Source organism: Dreissena polymorpha, chromosome 7, assembly GCF_020536995.1.
Source record: "Dreissena polymorpha isolate Duluth1 chromosome 7, UMN_Dpol_1.0, whole genome shotgun sequence".
In the NCBI taxonomy this organism is placed as follows: Eukaryota; Metazoa; Mollusca; class Bivalvia; order Myida; family Dreissenidae; genus Dreissena; species Dreissena polymorpha.
In genome coordinates this window covers 111151442-111163547 of record NC_068361.1, presented here as the reverse complement: position 1 = coordinate 111163547, position 12106 = coordinate 111151442, and the positions used below count along the sequence as shown (strand labels likewise).

The following is a 12106-nucleotide window of genomic DNA, read 5'->3' as shown; positions in this document are numbered from 1 at the left end:
TATTAAATAAATGTGATATAAATACTTTTTTGAAATATGAAATAGTAAAATTACTCTTCAAAGTAAAATATACTGATCTTTTTAGTATTGTTTGCATCAATTATAAAAAAAATACACCTGGAGGGAAGTGGTTTTATTTTATCGTGTTTTATGCTGCTTTATTTTGCATTGTTAATATTAACGTGTTTTATTATGGGGTTTAGCTTAAATAAAAAACACGGTAAAGGCATCCCACCTTTCTGCCTGTAATGTTAACTCTGCTGATTTAGAAGGTACATCTTAATAAATATTACAAAATTCATCATAAGATAATCTTATGTTTAATAGTTTTTTTATTTTTATTAAAAACGTACATATAAATTATCAGTATACTCTGCTACATGTTTGCTTTACCTGTTGCACGTATTCAAAGTGTAGAGATACAAAGATGCCTGGATTATAGGATTATAGTTGATATGATTTGTTAAGTGTTGTAGCATGTCTTGTCTTAGGCAACTATAATCTTATGCTATTTTATGTGATTTTTATTCCAATTAACAGGTTTATATCTATTTCTAAATTGGACATAATTGACACAATAGTTGTTCGTGTAACTATGTGGTGTTGTTTCCGAACTTAACAAGTTTAAATCTATTTTCTCATGTGGACGTAGTAGACACAACAGTCGTCAGGGAAACTCAACAATGTGTCCTCGCAGACAGGACCCAGACTCAGCCGTCTGCAGAGATTGCTGATTATTTCAAACAACGATCATCACCATAGTTCTGAGTTTGCCTTGACAACGGATGACAAGGAGAGCAAAAACCTCCTGAAGTCACCACTAATTCAGAACAAGGATCCTGATAATAACGTCGGTAAGAAGGATGTGAATTTACAGAAGGTCAAATAATGTAGATTCTCCAATTTGAGGCCAAAGTTGCGTTAATTTTTAATAATTTTCCTAGACCACATCAAGAAATGTGAGATAGGCCATTCATTTATTCTTGGCAATATGCAAAAAGAAGATAAAGAAATGAGGTGCCCACATTCGTCTTCGGATATATTGCTTCATTTTCCACTCTGCCACAGTTTTTTACATCCAATATTAAATACAAATTCTTTTTAACCTAAACATGTCTGTTTAACAAGCAGCTCAAGTGTAACACATTTTATTGGTATGAGTACCGTAACCACTAACTGGCCTCTTTTTTTTCAAGTGCTTGACCAACCACATCTGGCATTACAGTCAAGTCAGTTGTCCATGTCAGTTGAAACACATGGCGGAAGCAAAGAACCAACCCAACATTTAAGGTAAGACCATTCTTTGGATATACAAATCATATGAATGCAAGCAATCGTAGGGTTAAAAACAATCAAACATTTTGAATATAGTTTGCATACTCAGTTCTTCTTGTAGAGGGGAGGTATTTTTTAATATTCAAAACTATTGGCCCAGCACAAATTCAAGGGGCGATGGATTTTGGCTCCAGTTAATTTAGCTAACGCATGATTGCAACATCAATTAGAGTTTATTATTATTAAATCAATTAGAGTTACAAAGACACAAATATAGACCTTATTCAGAACTCAAAGAACACCAAGGTGCACACAACTTTTTATAATTATATGAACTTTTTTTCACATGAATATTTTTATGTTTACACAAGATTTGCAATCATTCTGATGTAGATGACAATACATAACATGTGCATTTAAAACAGTTGATTTTGTACCTGATTCAAATTCTTGGACTAACCTTTACTTTCATTGGTCTGAAAAATAACTGTTAACTAACCAGTGATAATCCCTTTCCATGGCAACACCCCACAAAAAGAGCAGTGATACAAAGCAGTTTATTGTACACACATAACTGTAGTTACTTATTTATTCGTAATATCAGCTTAATATTTCGCCCTACCCATTGAAAGCTTATTACATGTTTATAGTTTGCTTTAATAAGCGTCCATAAAACCACATCGTCCACAGGAGGGTTTATGAAGGAGTACCTTTATAAGAAATTTCATTATCAGAAAGATTACCGGATCGATTATGTGTAATGATTTGTTTGTCTGTTTTTATATTGACAATGGCATACTCGCTGCACATAATTTGTGTTAAAGCCATCTTACTTAGTTGTTGGAAAACTTGTATAACAAATAAAAAATACCACACTTTTAAGTGGTGCAAAGTTTTTATTAAACACGCCATATGCAAACACTTTCTATGCTATCCATTTAATGACGTAGCATTACACATATTCACGGAACTAAGAAATAATTGAATAGGAATACCATTAAATGGAGAGGAACAAAAGCTCTATCAAGTGTTTTAATAATTGAAAGTTGCATATATTTGAAAAAGAGAAAACACAAATTCAATTTTATGTTTGGATTGGTTTCCATCACTTGTTACGAGTTTAACCTAAATGGGTGACTTAATTTGTTGCTTTCAGGAAAGCAACGCTACTTGATACATTGAGGATGATTTGGCTAGATCAAATTGTATGGCTAGAGACAATCATGAAACTACGATCAGCAATTACGTATTGTTGCCATCTTCAGTAGATGAAAATGCCATCCAAGGCTAATTTGACTAATGAAAAATTAGTCCTTGTGTAAAACTGTAAATAATTTAATGCATGTCTTAGTTACAAGTTATTCAAGCAATGTGGTATTGTTGTCAGGAACGCACTAGCATCAATATAAGCGCCTTTGAAGGTGCACTCTTGCATGAAAAGGGCGCTATATAAATCCGCTATAATAATAATAATAATATCGCTTTTGCATGGCAATGGTACCAGTCAAGCCCCAAGAACTTAGGGCCTGTTCTCGCTTGTGATAGGGTTTTAAAATTTCATCCAGCCAACTTTTTTAGCCAACAAGAAGAAGATGAGTTTCTTGAAAACTTGAATTTAATCAGAAAACAATTAAGGTTTACACATTTTTGTTTGTTCATATATATTCATATATACGCAGACTGATATATTTGACTTTGCTTGATTTATTCTCACAAGTGTTAGTTCAAAATACTTAAACAAAGACTTAACCTTGATATCATTTTTTCTTGCTTATTTAAGACTCTATGTTTTATTTAACAATACATATATATGTAAGTATGTATTTACCTTGCTTTATTTTATTCTCGAAACATTTACATTATTAAGTTTTGTTTTACAATATAGCCATATATATGTTTTCCAATTTTCCCATATTCATATCCAGGTTGAACCACACCTTACAACATCTCAACAAGATCTGTGAGAGGTATACCCTCCCTACAGCGCCGTATCCATGACGAGGAAGTCCTCCAATTGCCCCAGTTCGTACTCCCCTTCACTTAAGGGTCAGGTTCAACAGCATTAAAGCCCTCCTTAAAGTGCTGCATCCATAGTGATGAAGTCCTCCAACTCGCCCCAGTACTCCCCTTGCAGTCAGGGTCAGGTTCAACAGCAGGTAAGTCCTCACTACAGCGCCGTATCCGTGACGATGAAGATCTCCAACTCACCCCATTTCTCACTTTGTTGTCAGAGTAGGTTCAACAACAGGTCAACCATCCATATAGTGCCATATCCATGTTGATGGAGTTCTCCAACTAACCCCAGTACTCACTTTGGTGTCAGGGTCAGGTTCAACAACAGGTCAACCCTCCCTACAGTGCCGTGTTTATAACGACGAAGTCCTCCAACTCACCACAGTATTCACTTTGTTGTCAGGGTCAGGTTCAACAGCAGGTCCCTTCATTTCTGTATTCATAACGACGAAGTCCTTCAACTGGCCCCAGTGCTCCACTTGAAGCCAGGGTCAGGTAAAACAGCAGGTCAACCCTACCTACAGTGCTGTACCCATGATGATGAAGTCCTCCAACTCATCCCAATATACACCCTGACATCAGGGTCATGTTCAAGCTTTGGTGGTATTGGCTATGTTAGACTGGAGAGATGGGACATGGTCCATTTCAATTAAGATCTTAGTGCAAATTGTGTGTCTTTAATGCATTAAAACAAAAATAATTGCAATAACAATATGAAGGATACTATTGATTAAACTCTTCACACATATTAACCTGAAAGTGAAGTTTGACTCTTAGATATTTTTATTTATTTTCGTTTGACATAAATAGATGTTTGAGACAAAAGTTGAATGTGGAGGCATCCGTCACTATGGATGCAAACCTTTATTCCTAGATGGCATACTTAATATGTTCCGTATGACAAAAAATATCATTTACTGATGTCCCATCCTATATTCCCAAATTGATGGTTTAATGACTTAAAGATATTTGGAAATTAAGTTTCATGTTATTATGCTCCTGAAGTATTGTTTATTTGACCAACACCATTATTGTTCCATCAATACTGTGCTTGGTATAAGCCTCGTTAGTAAAAAAGCATACTGATAAACTGTGATTCACAATAACTCCTCTTTGTTTCTTTCAGAAGCCTATTGACACAAACAAACTGGCGTATCAGATAGACAGCCTGTTGCAGCTGTTAGTCATTCACAGAAAGCGCAGTGATGGATAAACATTAACAATTCCTAGTTTCTTAGTGCCTGTGTCGTTTGTGAACACGGACAATAGAAGTCATCATCTTAAAATTTTGAAATGTGGAAAACAAGTGGCATGGTTCAGATTGAAATGGTAGAATGACCATGTTTGACAAGTCCTGTGATAATCCAAGCTGTGTGTAAGAATGAACTATAGTTAATGTCTTGTGGGAATTATGATGATGTCAGTGATTTGATGTGAACAAGTTAGTTATAACAACGTGAAAGTTACTAATAAAAAACAGTTACCTAAATTATTTTAAATGCAAATTTGTGTAAGTCTGTGTTGTAACTTTTCTGTATTCTGACAATTTCACTCTTGATTTTGATCCAGATGTAAAAAAGATTGACAATATCAAAATATGATTTTTTCTTGCCTTGATTTTAACCTTAAGCAAAGCTGTTTAAATTATTATTGGTAATTTGAACACATTTTCATACATCTGTTATATTTTGTAATAACATAAGACATACTTCAATTTTGTTTTTCTCAGTAATATAGTTAGACGCGCTAGTTGAAAACTGTTAAGAACGAGTAATAATTGTGACGCTTTTATTTTGAGCTATTGTATTTCCGAATGTATTAGAAACTTATCAGATGCTCGTTTGAGTCAGTATTTTATCTAGAATCTTGTGAAGTCTCATACAATTTTAAAATTAAAGAAAAATATCAATTGAATTGAGATTTTATTTTCCGTAAATTGTAAAGTTTTTATTAACTACCAGTACTTTATTATCCCCACGTTTTTCGGAGAAAAAGTGGGGATATTATATTGATGTGTGTCTGTCCGTCCGTCAGTCCTGGCCACATGCTCCTCCTACACAATTAGCACTAGAACCTTGAAACTTACATACATGGTAGCTATGAGCATATGTGCGACGGTGACAGTGACGGAATTTGTATCTGACCCCTGGGTCAAAAGTTATGGGGGTTGGGTGGGGGCGGTTCAGAGATTTTCACTCATTTTGTTTATGTTATTTTACATTAACTTCTTCTTTCTGCACCTATTTACTTCAAATTGATACTGAGCCTCTCTTATGACAATAAGGTCAATCTCAACTATGCATGGCCCCATTACCAACCCTGGGGCGCCCCGGCCACATAGGCCATGCCCACCCAAAATTGCCTTTAACTTGAATTTCTTCATTACTACACAGATTAACTTCAAATTGATACTGAACCTCTCTTATGACAATACGGTCAATCTCAGCTATGCATGGCACCATTACCAACCATTACAACCCTAGGGCATCCTGCCCACATAGGCCACGTCCACCCAAAATTGCCATTTACTATAATTTCTCTACACCGATTCACTTCAAATTGATACTGAACCTCTCTTATGACAATACCGTCAATCTCAGCTATTCATGGCCCCATTACCAACCCTGGGGCGCCCCGCCCACATAGGCTCATATAGGCCACGCCCACCCAAAATTGCCTTTTACTATAATTTCTTCATTTCTACACCGATTCACTCTCAATTGATAATGAACCTCTTTTATGACAATATGGTCAATCTCAACTATGCATGGTGCCATTACCAACCCTGGGGCGCCCCGCCCACATAGGTCACGCCCACCCAAAATTGCCTTTTACTATAATTTCTTCATTTCTACACTGATTTACTTAAAATTGATACTGAACATCTCTTATGACAATACGGTCAATCTCAACTATGTTAGGCTCCATTACCAACTCTGGGGCGCTCCGCCCATAATAGGCCACACCTACCCAAAATTGAATTTGACTATAATTTCTTCATTTCTACAGCGATTGACTTCTAATTGATACTGAACTTCTCTTATGACAATACGGTCAATCGCAACTATGTATGGCCCCATTACTAACCCTGGGGCGCCCCGCCCATAAAAGGCCACACCCACATAGGCCACGCCCACCCAAAATTGCCTTTTACTAAATTACTTCATTTGTACACCGATTCACTTCAAATTGATACTGAACCTCTCTTATGACAATACAGTTAATCTCAACTATGCATGGCCCCATAACCATCCCTGGGGCGCCCACATAGGCCACCCCCACCCAAAATTGCCTTTTACTATAATATCTTCATTTCTACACCGATTCACTTCAAATTGATACTGAACCTCTTTTATGACAATACAGTCAATCTCAACTATGCATGGCGCCATTACCAACCCTGGGGCACCCGGCCCACATAGGCCACGCCCACCCTAAATTGCCTTTTACTATAATTTCTTCATTTCTACACCGATTTACTTCAAATTGATACTGAAAATCTCTTATGACAATGCGGTCAATCTCAACTATGTATGGCCCCTTTACCAACCCTGGGGCACCCCGCCTATAATAGGCCACACCCACCCAAAATTGTCTTTTACTATAATTTCTTCATTTCTACACCGATTCACTTCTAATTGATACTGAACTTTTCTTATACCAACCATGGGGCGCCCTGAGTCAAACATGCGGCGTGGGGATATGCGTGGGCCTCTGCCGCGCCATTTTTAGTTAAAGATTGACACAATTTCATCATATTATAAAAGCTGTATTCATGCTCAAAACTCTGAAAATTGACACGAAACTTATGTTGTTATCACTTTAAAAAAGATTGTTTATAAAATGTGTTAAATGATAACAAAAAGCCTATTATTTTGTGGAATGCTTTCAATTTATTCATGTATCAGGATGCGATTATTTATGTAATATGACCAAAGTTATACTTGTTTATTACTTAATGGTGGATAACACACTTATTATTTACATGCTCATCGCTAGTGTTGACGTTTGTATTCGGACACAATAGTTTATGATGCTTTGTAAAAACTGTGCAGGCTTGTATGGAAAACCTGCTTGGTATGTGCGTTCAAGAGTAATGTTACTTGACCAAGATAGTGTAGTCAATGTATATGTGTATATTATGTTATTGTTGATATGTAGCAAAACACATCATTCTCCGGTGTACATTATTTATGATTTTTTATTTTTTCAATTTGATTAATTCACCGTCTTATGTTTTGTTTTATGAACATATTTTAGATGCAAGGCAATACAAATAACATTGCATGTGTAAATGCTCTTATGTAATTTAATGTATATTGTAGTAAACAAAAATATATTGAAGAGAAAAAATATATTTAGGAAATATAAACACATTGTTATATACAATACGTTTTGTCTTTCCTATACAAATGTAAGCAAACACTAGACAATATATAATTATGTCAGAAATATTTTGAAAATACTAATATGTCAAGATTAGGTTACCCATTGCATATCAAGGTAGATCAATTTGATATGCTTAAAATTGTCAATAACTGCAGTTGTGGGTGAGGTCACAATATACTAAAAACACAAGTGTTCAATCTACTTTAAGTTTGTTAAAATGAATAAAAACAAGAGGTAGAACAGCATATAATGTATCGTCAAAACACACACAGTTTATATTACAAGATTGATGTCTTAGTCCTGATGCAAATGTTACATGCTTTCAGGTAGATAATAAGCACCCATAGAATGTGTAAACTACAGTTTCAATGATGCGGTTTGGTATAAAGTGGTACCATTTTATCTGTAAGCAAAATACGGCAACAAGTCCTTTATTGCAATTAATTGTTAATCCCGTTTCTAGTCTCAATCTGTTGTTTAGTTTCTGAATAACTATGTATTGTTTAAAATCCGAAACGTAAGGAACCTAGAATTTGAGTATTTTCGGGTACCAATTGCACCCTTGTTAACTGCCAGTTAAGATGATCAGATATAATATTTCCAAACAAGCTTTGAAAAATCTTGCTCAAGCTTTAAAACAAATGTTAGCCTGCTTCTTTGTAATTATACTAATGTATAGTTGTTTTTCCATATTTTATGTTTTTCAAATGTGTCAAAATGTAAAAAGAATGCATAAATGTTATCATTGGTGACTGTTTAAATGTCTTATTACAAGCTCTAGAGGGGAATATGTTTTAAAAGCCCCAGTACATACCAATTATTTGTTATTTGATAAATTTAAATGCAGGTTTTTGTTATTTAAGTTTTAACATATTTTAATTACAAAAAAATTTGTGACGCTTGTTAAAATTGTATATGAAAAGAGTGAGCAAAATTTGGATGCAAGCCATATTCCGTAAATAAATTTATATAGTACGTCTCGGTTTTACCTTTCCCTTAACCATACCTAGTATTTATACAATAAAATTTAATGATATGATGAACAAAATGATAATTTGCCAAACATTTTTCTGTTATATCGGTGTAGTTTTTATATGTATATATGGTTTTAAGTTTTTGTGTTGTCCATGCTATATTGACTTTATTTTAATATGTCTATATATTATTATGCCCCCCTTCGAAGAAGACGGGGTATATTGCTTTGCTCATGTCGGTCTGTCTGTCGGTCGGTCTGTCCGTCCACCAGGTGGTTGTCAGACGATAAGGCAAGAACGCTTGGGCCTAGGATCATGAAACTTCATAGGTACATTGATCATGACTCGCAGATGACCCCTATTGATTTTGAGGTCACTAGGTCAAAGGTCACGGTGACCAGAAATAGTAAAATGGTTTTTGAATGATAACTCAAGAACGCATACGCCTAGGATCATGAAACTTCATGGGTAGATTGATCATGACTCGCAGATGACCCCTATTGATTTTGAGGTCACTAGGTCAAAGGTCAAGGTCACGGTGACCCGAAATAGTAAAATGGTATCCGGATGATAACTCAAGAACGCATACGCCTAGGATCATGAAACTTCATGGGTAGATTGATCATGACTCGCAGATGACCCCTATTGATTTTGAGGTCACTAGGTCAAAGGTCAAGGTCACGGTGACCCGAAATAGTAAAATGGTTTTCGGATGATAACTCAAGAACGCATACGCCTAGGATCATGAAACTTCATAGGTAGATTGATCATGACTTGCAGATTACCCCTATTGATTTTGAGGTCACAAGTTCAAAGGTCACGGTGACCTGAAATAGTAAAATGATTTTCGGATGATAGCTCAAGAACACTTTTGCCTAGGATCATGACACTTCATAGGTACATTGATCGTGACCCGCAGATGACCCCTATTGATTTTCAGGTCACTAGGTCAAAGGTCAAGGTCACAGTGACAAAAATCGTATTCACACAATGGCTGCCACTACAACGGACAGCCCATATGGGGGGCATGCATGTTTTACAAACAGCCCTTGTTTTACATATTAAACCATAGTATTTTCCCCGTTATATCGACGTAGTTTCAATATATCTATATAGTATAGATATTACTAGTTTTAGTTATATTATTTGTGTCTGCGTTGTTTCAGTATGTCTATATAGTAAATATATTAAACTGTTTACCGTAATAACTCAAAGTTTTCGGACACTTAAAAAAATCGTGTCCAAAATTTAGATACTTAAAATATTCAAAAAGTACGAGTTTCCGAAATTTAGAGACATATAATAAAAACAATTAATAAATGTGCACTAATTGTATTGTGTTGCACTCTCCTTCCTCTGCTTTCAATAAAATACTTCATTTATGTGCTATCTCTTACCTGAAAGGGTATATAAAACGTTATAAAACAAACAACCATACTGCTTCCTGAATACGATATCATTTCGAATGCTGTTGGGTGAAACGATTGTTTATTACCGGTATACATGGTTATCTACCCAATAACGCAATGCTAAAAAACGGGGTGTCCGAAAACTTAAGTGTCCGAAAACTTAGAGTTATTACGGTAAGTTATGGTATTTTTCGCGTTATATTGACGTTGTTTTAATATTTCTATAGACATTAACAGTTTTAAGTTTCAATATTTTAACCGTAATCGGCGTAGTTAAAATATGTCTTTATATTTTTAATTTTAGCCAACCGTTTTAAATCTCAGCTGCGTTGCAGCAGATTCCTGGACATGATATCCGCGTTTTCCTGGGTTCGATCTCTACCAAGGAACAATTTGAAAGAACATTGAAGAGGAGACTTCGAGCATTAGTTCTATTCAGAAATCGTACCAAACACTTTCCCATTAATGAACGATTAAGGCAAAAATTCACATTATGTCTTAGATTGGTTTTTTGCAAGGCATCGTCTGTAATCTTATAATTGAACATATACCAAATTGGAAAAACAGCGATATTTGTTTGTCATCTATCTTGTGTCTTTGTCGTCCCGGAAGTACTCTTGAAACTGTTAAAACCATCATAAAATCAAAGACCTATCAATATGCATCCCTCTCTGCTGCAAAAGAAATTTTGTTTCCATCGAAGCACTTTTCCATTACTGACTTAAATTAATGTAATTTTCAAACATAGTGTTTTGTTCGGATTGCTTAGCTATCCCAGGAATGGGAGAGGTACCCAATATATTGTACATTGGATCTGTTTGAAGATTTTTAAGTGTGCTTTTATACGCAATAGGAAACACTTGCTGGAACCGCTGGTTTTCCGCATCATCAAACTCTTGTTTGCCGCTAGACGGCTGTGAACTCTTTCTGTAGTCTGCAGCTGCAAGAAGTAATTAATATGAATAAACTATATGTATTAGACTTGACCGTATTTATTTTGTTTAAATCTGTACAGATCTTGCAAAGTATCCACGTTGGTCACCTGTTTTACACAAAATGTTACAGAAATGTTGTTCTTTCATTTTATGAATCTCGTTCTGAGAAAATTGGACATAATGTTTTTGCGTAAATTGTCATTCCAGATTAGCCTGTGCAGTTCATACAGGCTAACCAGGGACGACACTTTCCGCTTATATGACATTTTTCGTTTAAATAAAGTCTCTTATTAGTAAAAAACCAATTTAGGCGTAAAGTGTCGTACTTGATTAGCCTTGGTGGACTGCACAGGCTAATCTGGGATGAAACTACGCACAAGCATTATGTCCAGTTTTCTCGAAACGCGACTCGTGTAATGAAACAACATTTCTTCAATAAAAAGGTATTTCGTTAATTTATTATTAACTGTTGTGTAATGTTGTATGTTGTTAAATATGATATTAAATTATCATATAATTTACATGCGTTTTTTCGTTTGTTAATTCTATGCAACGTTTACCCTCGATGGGGGATACGTTCTGCTTAGGTACTGCGGTATACTTTTGCTCAATGCAATTCAGCATGGACACCTTTTATTGCTTTTAACGTATATAAAAATTTGAATGTCTACAGAGAATTTAAATGTGTGCGTGAGGCTACAAAATGCGAAAGAAGCATAGGAAAACGGGGCTTAACAACTTATTTACGTAATTTGTCCGTTTTTCCAAAGACGTATCAGTATATTGTTAGATATTTGTTTTTTCCTGTTTTCCTTACTTTAATGGTCTATTTCCTAAAACAAGAACTATTTTAATAACCGCTGTTTCGACTTCTGAATTTCAAAGAGATACATGGAAACCCGGTATAGCGTACCTTTGAGATTTTTGTCATGCTTTTTCAAGACGTGACCCCGGAACCCGGAAATACTTGTATACTCCATTTTGCACTCTGGACAAATATAAATTGTAATTTGCTTCCCATTTGAATTATCAATAGCATCTTCGTCTGCTGTATATTCTCCTAAAATTTCATCGAGGTCTAAATCATCATCCCATGAAAAAAAATCGGTTT

At 35.2% G+C, this 12106-nt stretch overlaps 1 long non-coding RNA gene across 1 annotated transcript; it reads left to right on the top strand.

Moving 5' to 3' along the window:
* Positions 1-660: 660 nt before the first annotated feature.
* LOC127837441 (uncharacterized) lies at positions 661-11514 on the top strand. Its single transcript, XR_008029287.1, has 4 exons — positions 661-854; positions 1197-1290; positions 3201-3431; positions 4415-11514. It is a non-coding gene; the product is annotated as an uncharacterized LOC127837441 (long non-coding RNA).
* The last annotated feature ends 592 nt before the right edge of the window (positions 11515-12106 follow it).